Raw genomic sequence first — 11,338 nt, forward strand, 5'->3', positions numbered from 1 at the left:
CATGATTTAGAGACAGAATATATGTATCCCACAATGTCCTTTTTTTTTTTCCTTATGGCTGACTCCTAGTTAAATGACTGGGACACGATCATGTCCAATCATGATAAATCTTTTGGTGACAAGATTAAACCCCAAGCAGACATCTCCTCTGTTTATTACTGGAGAAGAAGTCTGCTTTACACTGGCATGTTTTTACCTTTGAAAGATATATTAATGCAGGTTATGATCCCAAAGGCATTTGTATTCAAATTTTTCTAAACATTCCCAAACTTTCTGATGATTTGAAGAAAAATAAGGAGGAAATTCTGATGTCCTGTTCTAGGAGCATGATGATACTCATTAAAAATTATAAAGAGAAAATGAGATACAACAAACCAATATCTCTCTAAATTAATTTAGATCTTACAGTAGGTTTGAGGAACTAAACTCAAAATTCAATTCTGATTTGGAAGTATACAATAGACAAATCATGATTGTGATGGAACCTATCCCTCTTTCCGCTGAGAGCTTCCGTCAGTAATACCGCTTCCTCCAGTCTGACCATCAGAGAGATATATTATTATAGCTGCATTGAATACAAGTCTAGTCGAAAATGGCTTGTAGAATCTTGAATGCTTTATTGGACAGAATGCAGCCTTTTTATACACTTTTAACGCAAGAGGTTAAATAACGAGGTAGGGCTGGCTCATAGATAACCCCCCCCCCCCCCCCCTCTAGCAACAACTTAAAAAACAATTATATAATTAACACAGCACTTAAGGCAGCCTAGGTGACCAGACAGTCCGTCTCCGGAGGTCAATGTGATCAGCTCTTTCAATGATCATGTATTGTTCAGAATTAACAACCAAGAATAGTCTTTGGGCAAATCCAAGAAACCCTTCTCATAATAGCAGGGTTAATTAGCACAAACAATTGGTGAAATACTCTTAGAAGCTGTGGCAAGCCAGACTAGACTCATTTACATTATAGAAGACAACAGACAGGTGGCTGGAGTTGATGACATTAGCATCTAACAGTACATGTCCCAACAGTATGAATTAGTCACTATTTCTAATATGGCACATACAGGGTCGCCAGAGTCTGTGTATCTTGGGGAACATGGATGCAAATCCAAAATAACACCACCTCAAGGGTCTCCAGGCATACAGCTCACAAAGAGCACCGTTCCCCCCAAATGTCAGGGCCCTTAATCTGTATGCAAGAGGCTAGCATTCAGTCCCCTCCAAAAGCCTCTGTCCTGCGTGAGTCTGTCACAGTGATAAAGACAAAACATTTGAGAGATAGAAGAGCATTTGTCAACAAAAACTCATACAATTGGGAGACAGCTCACAGAAAACAAGACAGTATACAGCTGACACAAACTTGCTCAAGGGTTAATCGTACTGACTATAATACTCATTCTTGGTCTGATTATTCTTCCACTTCCCAGGTTTCGTCCCGAAGTAACAAATCCAAAGCATTTAGAAAACGTTGAGGTTGTACACCGAGCACTAACGCTGATCAAGAAGCGCACTATGGAATCTGAACTTTGTTCACAATCTTCCGTCACAGTGTCAGGTAACACTTGTGGTGGTGGTTTCTCACTAGCCATGCCTGCAGCTGTGCCCCCAGTGTCTGGGGGATCATGAGCTTTGCCCCATCCCTCTACACATCAACCTTTTATCCTATTTTTACTCCTTCTTTTCCCCTCACTCTACACATCCCTTTAGATCCCCATCGCCTCAAAACCCTATTGGGTCAGAGGACTCAGTGGATTTAATTTAGCAGATAGCTCTTGAATCATTCCTCCTAGACACTGAGATAAATGATCCTTCTTTTGAGTATAATGTACGTAAGAAAAAAATCTCAAATATCTCCCTCTATGTTTCTTCTTTTATTAAAATGTGTCACCAAAGCAATCAAAGGGATGCCTAGCTGAGGAGTTGTTGACTCCAATTTGTCTATAGAACATCGTCAGGCTATTTTAAACTTACAGAACAATTCATCTCTTAAATTCAAGCCTGCTGATAAAGGGGGTAACACTGTGGTTATGGATCAAACTGATTATTGCATGATGTGTATGGGCATTCTGAAAAAAAAGACTGGTACTGTGCAATATCTGAAACACAAATGAATTAAATCTTTGATCTCTAAAGCATTTGAGGGTGGAGTTATTTCTAAAGATACTTGGAACTATATGTACAGCAAGTTTCCAAAGATCCCTGCGTTTTACGCGTTACCTAAAATTCACATATCTCAAAAAAATCCCCCCCGGGTAGACCCATAATTTCCAGTAATTTCAATCTCACGGAAAATGCTATTTAGTGGGTCGAAACTTTTTTGTGACCATTTGTTGTGAGCTTGTCTCCTCATGTTAACCACTTGCTTACTGGGCACTTAAACCCCCCTCAGTCCCAGACCAATTTTCAGCTTTCAGCGCTGATGCACTTTGAGTGACAATTGCGCGGGCATACAACACTGTACCCAAATGAAATTTTTATCATTTTTTTCCCACAAATAGAGCTTTCTTTTGGTGGTATTTAGTTACAGCTCGGAGTTTTATTTTTTGCTAAACAAACAAAAAAAGATGCAAAAAAAAAAAAAAAAAAATCATGTTTTAATAGTTTGTTATAAAATTTTGCAAACGGGTCATTTTTCTCCTTCATTGAAGTGCGCTGATTAGGCGGCACTGATAGGCTGCATTGGTGGGCACTGATGGGCTGCATTGGTGGGCACTGATGGGCTGCATTGGTGGGCACTGATGGGCTGCACTGGTGGGCACTGATAGGCATAGTTAAGGCGGCACTAATAGGCACAGATAAGGCGGCACCGATGGGCACAGATAAGGCGGCACTGATGGGCAAAGATGGGCACAGATAAGATGGCACGGATGGGTGGCACGGATAAGTGGCACGGATGGGTGGCACGGATGGGCACTGATAGGTACCACAGATAGATGGGACTGATGGGCACTGATAGGTGGCACTGATAGGTGGCTCTGATAGGTGGCACTGCTGGGCACTGATGGGCGGCACTGCTGGGCACTGATGGGCGGCACTGCTGGGCACTGATGGGCGGCACTGGGGTGCAGCACCTTTGAGGCAGATTGGGTGGCACTGTGGGTGGCACTGTGGGGTGGCACTGTGGGTGGCACTGTGGGTGGCACTGTGGGTGGCACTGTGGGCACTATGGGCACTGACAGGGGGCACTGACGGGGGGCACTTACTTTTTCTTTTATTTTACTTCAGGATGGCACTGCGGGAGGCAGGTGGGCACAGGCAGGTGGCAGGTGGTCCCTTGTATTGATGGCCGTGATCGGGACTGATGTCCCGATCACGGCCGCCGGTGATCGGCTTTTTTTTTCTCTCCTCGCGCTGTCAGCGCGAGGAGGAATAATAGCCGATTACCGGCTCCGTTCTATCACATGATCAGCTGTCATTGGCTGACAGCTGATCACGTGATAAGGGGTCGGGATCGACCCCTTACACGGATCGGTGATCAGGCGAGTCTCACGGACTCGCCGATCACAGAGCGCGCCGCGCGCGCCCCTCAGGGGGCGCGCAGGCCGCTCGTAACCAGGACGACGTCAATAGACGTAGTCCTGGAAATGTAGGTCCGCGCTAATGCCGTCATTTGGCAATAGCGCGGATCTGAAGTGGTTAAATATACTATCCATTTTTTGCAATTAATTGAGGATTTGACTGTCCCACCTAATGCAATATTGGTAACCATTGATGTGGAAAGTCTTTATTTTTCCATTCCACACTCTAAGGGTACTTGGGTCATCAAAAAACTTTTTCGACCAGAGCATCCAACATTCTAGAGCCACTTTTGATTTTGTGGTGCAGATGCTTGATTTTATCCTGAGACATAATGCTTTTGTTTTCAATGGCTCCCACTTCTTCCAGGTGCAGGGCGTAGCGATGGGGACTACTTGTGCCCCATCCTACCCAGTCTGTACCTGGGGGAGTGGGAGTGATCCTTTTTATTTTCAGACAACACATCTAGGTACTCTGCAAAAGGGAAAACCATGCATTTTAAAGCACATTTGAAGAGTGTATTATATATAGATGACAGATATGAAAGCACATAGGGCTAGGGATATATGACCCCAGTCCCGGTGGCGCTCCCATTCTTGACTCCTCTCCAGACTCCCTCAGAGACTGCAGACATGATATAAGACAAGAAATGGTCAGAGGTTGCGGGCATGATACAAAAGATGGTTGGAGACTATGGGCATAGTACAGGAGATGGTCAGAGGCTGTGGGCATGGTACAGGAGATGATTAGAGACTGAGGACATGATACTGGAGATGGTAAGAGAATGTAGACATGATGCAGAAGATGGTCAGAGTCTGCAGACATGATACAAGAGATCAGTGCAGCCTCACACAGCGCCCATCAAATGCAGCTTCACTGTGCCCATCCATACAGCCTCACTGTGCCCATCCATACAGCCTCACCGTACCCATAACAGCCTCACTGCCCATCATTGCAGCCTCACTGTGCCCATCATTGCCGCCCCACCATGCCCATCATTGCAATCTTACTGTGTCCATCATTGCCACCTCACAGTGGCCATTATTGGTGCCTCACCATGCCCATCACTGCCGTCTCATCATTCCCATCACTGCCACCTTACCATACCCATAATTGCCGCCTCCCCATGCCCATCACTGCAGCCTTACTGTGCCCATGCCCAACAAAGACTGGTACTGTGCAATATCTGAAACACAAATAGGTGAATTCAATCTTTGATCTCTAAAGCATTTGAGGGTGGAGTTATTTCTAAAGATACTTGGAACTATATGTACAGCAAGTTTCCAAAGATCCCTGCCTTTTACGCATTACCTAAAATTCACATATCTCAAACAAATCCCCCAGGTAGACCCATAATTTCCAGTAATTTCAATCTCACCGAAAATGCTAGTTAGTGGGTTGAAACTTTTTTCCGACCATTTGTTGTGAGCTTGGCATCTCATGTTAAAGATACTATCCATTTTTTGCAATTAATTGAGCATTTGACTGTCCCACCTAATGCAATATTGGTAACCATTAATGTCGAAAGTCTTTATTGTTCAATTCCACACTCTAAGGGTACTTGAGTCATCAAAAATCTTTTTCGACCAAAGCATCCAATATTCTAGACCCCATTTTGATTTGGTGTTGCAGATGATTGATTTTGTCCTGAGACATAATGCTTTTGTTTTCAGTGGCTCCCACTTCTTCCAGGTGCAGGGCGTAGCGATGGGGACTTGTTGTGCCCCATCCTACACCAGTCTGTACCTGGGGGAGTGGGAGTGATCCTTTTTATTTTCAGACAGCACATCTAGGTACTCTGCATGTATCTTGACTTGGCTAAGGTACATAGATTACTTTTTTTTATTTGGGACAGTTCCCCGAAGTTGTTACACGAATGCCTTGCAATTATGAATTCTAATTTGTATAATCTCATGTTCACAATCTTATCTGACCGTCACAGAGTTACCTTTCTGAATCTGCTGGTTGAGGTTGATGATGTTTTTAGTAGTAATTTATACAGGAAATCCACTGCTGGGAATACGATCTTGCAAACACAAAGCTTTCATCGCAAACCCCTCATACTTTCCATTCCATATTCACAGGACTTGTGACTCGGACACAATTTTTGAGATGAGGAAAAAGTCAAGAAAGCAGCCAACTTAAACTTCACCTCCTCAAATGAGGCTCCTCTAAATCCTGCCTTTGCAAAGCCTACAATCGAGCAGCCCAGCAGTCACAATCGCAATTACTATTTGGCCCCCATCTTACACTAAAGGAGGAAACAATTCTGTGTATTATAACTCCCTATAGTGCACAACATCAGATATAGCCAGATATACCCAGAAATATTGGCCTCTTTTGACCTCTGATCCTCAAATTGCTAAAATTGTAATGCCTTGTCCCCAAATTACCTTCAAACAAACTCCATTCTTGCATGACAAGTTGGTGTCAAGTAACTATATAGCTCAAAGTCAATCCATGGCTAGGCCCATTCAATTGGGCACTTTCCCTTATGGTAGTTGCAATTATTGCAAATATATTTGCAATGATCCGACCCCCGTCTCCCCAATGGACATATTTTTTGTCCCAAACGCCATGTAGATTGCCAAACCACTGGTATAATCTATATAATGACTTGCCCTAGTGGCACTTTTTATTTTGGCAAAACCTTTTGGGAGTTCTAGAGGATATATAACCACACTCATGCAGCCAAAATAGGCAACATTTATCCCCCAGTACACAATTATCATGTTCAAATGCTCACTTTTTGTTTTTATGTTTGTCTTTGTGTCTTGTTTTTGTGTTCTTGTTTCTTTGCGTGTGTGGCTACATTCAAATGATCTAAAATATAGAATTTATGGTATGCTTTATAATTCTACATTTTTGTAAACTGTTTTTGATATGCAGCCATCTTTGGTTTCCTGATGCTAATCTGGAGCGGAGGACATTCTCAATATCCTTGGTGTCTGTCTTCTTTTCCAACGAGGATGATTACTCCCAGGGCCAGACTGGGAATAAAAACCAGCCCTGAAAATAATTTCATACCAGCCCCATAGCATTATTATACCAGCCCAACATCATTATGTTATTTTTTTCTTGTTTATAAAAGGGAAAACCATGCATTTTAAAGTGCATTTGAAGAGCGTATTATATATAGATGACATGATATGAAAGCACATAGGGCTAGGGATATATATATACCGACAAAGGGTAAACCCAGCCTCAAGGGGGTATGGCACCAGATTGAAGTTAATTGTGCAATCATATGACCTGTGTGGAGGCAAACTACCGGCTTAACCTTTGTCAAAGACATTGCTAAAATTGTGGTAATCCTCCAGTAGGGATGAGCCGAACACCCCCCGGTTCGGTTCGCACCAGAACTTGCGAACGACCCCCGCGTTCGGTACGAACGTTAGAACCCCATTGAAGTCTATGGGACTCGAACGTTCGAATGTGTCTAATTTTAACGGCTAATATGCAAGATAGTGTCCTAAAAAGGGTTTGGCGACCTGCCTCCTGCCTCAGGGGACATGGGTCACTGCAAAAAAAAGTTTTAAAAACTACCGTTTTGGTGGGAGCACTGATTTTAATGACGATTAAAGTGAAAAAAAAAAAGTGAAATATTCCTTTAAATATGGTGCCTGGTGGGTGTCTGTAGTATGCCTGTGAAGTGCCACGTGTTTCCCGTGTTTAGAACAGTCCCTGCACAAAATGACATTAAGCGGAAATAACACCATTTAAAACTGCTTGCGGTTTTAATGTTATATCTGGTTCCTGCAATATGGTTGAAAATCATTCAGAAAAATGGCATGGGTAGCCCTCCCTGCCCATTACCAGCCTATTTGGGTCTTGTACGCATATTAAGGGGAACCCTGTACCCATATTAAAAAAAGGAAATGCGTGTGGCCCCCAGGCCCTATATACTCAGAACAGCAGTATACAGGCGGTGCAAACAAGACTGGGACTGTGTAGGTTTGTTGTGTTAAGTTGAATCTGTTTGTAATTTTCAACTGGTACATTTTTAAAGTGTAGCTCCAGTCAAAAAAAATATTTTTAAGCTTTTTGGAAAACATAGGGAAGGGTTATCACCCCTGTATAATTTGTTTTGTCGTCCATCTTTTTTCATCTCACTTGCTGTTGTCTCCTTCCGTTTGCAAGTAGGAGATGTTTGTAAATTGGATGTTTGAAAGTAGGGACCTGCCCTATATGCTCTGCAGAAATGGCGGAACAAGGTGTTGGTTTTGCCACAACATTGTAAGCCCTCAAAGTGACTCTTGGTGGGCGCTGGAGCGCCCTGCTGTGAACGATTATATCAAGAATTGTAATTACATGCCATTATTGAACAGTGGTAGAAAAATTGACCTTTGGTGGTTGTGGTGCTGGTGCCACAACACTATAAGTCCTCACAGTTACTCTGGGTGGGCACAGGAAGGGGCCCTCCTGTGAAATATTATATCAAGAATTGTAATTACATGTCCCTGTTAAACAGGGGCAGAAAAATTGGGCCTTAGGCACTGGTGCCATCACACTGCAACCTCTGCCATACACTCTAGTTTTATTGCAGGAATTAGCCCTGCTGCAAAGCATTGCATCAAAAATTGTACTTAAACGCCCCTGTTAAACAGGGGCAGAAAAATTGGGCCTTAGGCACTGGTGCCATCACACTGCAACCTCTGCCATACACTCTAGTTTTTTTGCAGGAATTAGCCCTGCTGCAAAGCATTGCATCAAAAATTGTACTTAAATGCCCCTGTTAAACAGGGGCAGAAAAATTGGGCCTTAGGCACTGGTGCCATCACACTGCAACCTCTGCCATACACTCTAGTTTTATTGCAGGAATTAGCCCTGCTGCAAAGCATTGCATCAAAAATTGTACTTAAACGCCCCTGTTAAACAGGGGCAGAAAAATTGGGCCTTAGGCACTGGTGCCATCACACTGCAACCTCTGCCATACACTCTAGTTTTTTTGCAGGAATTAGCCCTGCTGCAAAGCATTGCATCAAAAATTGTACTTAAACGCCCCTGTTAAACAGGGGCAGAAAAATTGGGCCTTAGGCACTGGTGCCATCACACTGCAACCTCTGCCATACACTCTAGTTTTATTGCAGGAATTAGCCCTGCTGCAAAGCATTGCATCAAAAATTGTACTTAAACGCCCCTGTTAAACAGGGGCAGAAAAATTGGGCCTTAGGCACTGGTGCCATCACACTGCAACCTCTGCCATACACTCTAGTTTTATTGCAGGAATTAGCCCTGCTGCAAAGCATTGCATCACAAATTGTACTTAAACGCCCCTGTTAAACAGGGGCAGAAAAATTGGGCCTTAGGCACTGGTGCCATCACACTGCAACCTCTGCCATACACTCTAGTTTTATTGCAGGAATTAGCCCTGCTGCAAAGCATTGCATCAAAAATTGTACTTAAACGCCCCTGTTAAACAGGGGCAGAAAAATTGGGCCTTAGGCACTGGTGCCATCACACTGCAACCTCTGCCATACACTCTAGTTTTATTGCAGGAATTAGCCCTGCTGCAAAGCATTGCATCAAAAATTGTACTTAAACGCCCCTGTTAAACAGGGGCAGAAAAATTGGGCCTTAGGCACTGGTGCCATCACACTACAACCTCTGCCATACACTCTAGTTTTTTTGCAGGAATTAGCCCTGCTGCAAAGCATTGCATCAAAAATTGTACTTAAACGCCCCTGTTAAACAGGGGCAGAAAAATTGGGCCTTAGGCACTGGTGCCATCACACTGCAACCTCTGCCATACACTCTAGTTTTATTGCAGGAATTAGCCCTGCTGCAAAGCATTGCATCAAAAATTGTACTTAAACGCCCCTGTTAAACAGGGGCAGAAAAATTGGGCCTTAGGCACTGGTGCCATCACACTGCAACCTCTGCCATACACTCTAGTTTTTTTGCAGGAATTAGCCCTGCTGCAAAGCATTGCATCAAAAATTGTACTTAAACGCCCCTGTTAAACAGGGGCAGAAAAATTGGGCCTTAGGCACTGGTGCCATCACACTGCAACCTCTGCCATACACTCTAGTTTTATTGCAGGAATTAGCCCTGCTGCAAAGCATTGCATCAAAAATTGTACTTAAACGCCCCTGTTAAACAGGGGCAGAAAAATTGGGCCTTAGGCACTGGTGCCATCACACTGCAACCTCTGCCATACACTCTAGTTTTTTTGCAGGAATTAGCCCTGCTGCAAAGCATTGCATCAAAAATTGTACTTAAACACCCCTGTTAAACAGGGGCAGAAAAATTGGGCTGCTGGCATCACCCAGAACCAAAAATGTTCTTCCAACATATCAGCGGAGGAGGAAGAGGATAGACAATCAACATAACAGGACAGTCACTCAGCATCAGCATAGGCAGTCTTGAAGGGATGTGGTATTTCAAAAAAAATTATTCGGTTACATCAGCTTCAGGTGCTTGGTAGCTGTGGGTGATCCAAGACTGATTCATCTTGATGAAGGTCAGTCGATCAACTGATTCGGTGGACAGGCGCACCCTGTGATCGGTAACGAAGCCACCAGCAGCACTGAAGGTGCGTTCCGAAAGAACGCTGGATGCAGGACAGGCCAGTAGCTCAATTGCATACTGTGCAAGCTCTGGCCAGTGATCCATCCTCAAGACCCAGTAAGCCAGAGGATTTTCAGTGGGAAAGGTGTCCAAGTCTGACCTTGCCCCTAGGTATTCCTGCACCATGTAAATTAGACGCTGGCGATGGGTGCTGGAACCAATCATACCTTGGGGCTGCGGACTAAAAAATTGTCTGAAAGCATCAGTCAGACGGCCACCTTCTCCACCGCTCCTTCTGACTGATGCCTCAGCAACACGTTGCCCAGGACCAGGAGTTTGTGACCTCCCAGTCTCTGGGAACGCGTTGCACAGAGCTTTCTGCAAGGCCTCCCGGAGATGTCTCATCCTCTGCTCCCTCTGCGATGGCAAGATAAGGTCGGCAACCTTACCCTTGTACCGTGGATCAAGGAGAGTGGCCAGCCAGTAATGGTCCCTCTCCTTGATCCGAAGAATACGAGGATCCTTCCGCAGGCTTTGCAGGATCAGGGAGGCCATGCAGCGTAGGTTAGCTGAGGCATTCGGTCCGGAGTCCTCTGGGTCACTAAGGACAACATGATCCGCAGCTACCTCCTCCCAGCCACGTACAAGTCCACGTGTTTCTTGGGACTGTAAATCATCCCTATAAGACTGCTGCTGCTGATGCTGAGTGCCAGCCTCCACCTCCATGCTGACACAATCATCCTCCTCCTCCTCTTCCTCCTCCTCACCCTCTTCCTGTGTGATGGGTGGCACAGCAGGAACACTGTCTGGATAAAGGGGGCCTTGAGAGGCAAGGAAGTCCTCCTCTTCCTGCCTCTGTTCTGCCTCAAGTGCCCTGTCCATTATTCCACGCAGCGTATGCTCCAAGAGGTGGACAAGAGGTATAGTGTCACTGATGCATGCACTGTCACTGCTCACCATCCTTGTGGCCTCCTCAAACGGTGACAGGACAGTGCATGCATCCCTGATCATGCCCCACTGGCGTGGTGAGAAAAAACCAAGCTCTCCTGACCCTGTCCTGGTGCCGTAGTCGCACAGGTACTCATTGATGGCCCTCTGCTGCGTGTGCAGCCGCTGCAGCATGGCCAATGTTGAGTTCCATCTGGTGGGCATGTCACATATAAGGCGGTTCTTGGGCAGGTTCAACTCCTTTTGGAGCTCAGCCAGCCGAGCACAGGCATTAAATGATCGGCGGAAATGCACACAGACTCTCCTGGCCTGTTTCAGGACATCCTGTAAGCCGGGGTACCTGCCCAAGAACCGCTGCACCA

Source organism: Lithobates pipiens, unplaced genomic scaffold (assembly GCF_037356315.1).
Source record: "Lithobates pipiens isolate NorthernLeopardFrog02 unplaced genomic scaffold, aLitPip1_a1.2 Scaffold_1, whole genome shotgun sequence".
In the NCBI taxonomy this organism is placed as follows: Eukaryota; Metazoa; Chordata; class Amphibia; order Anura; family Ranidae; genus Lithobates; species Lithobates pipiens.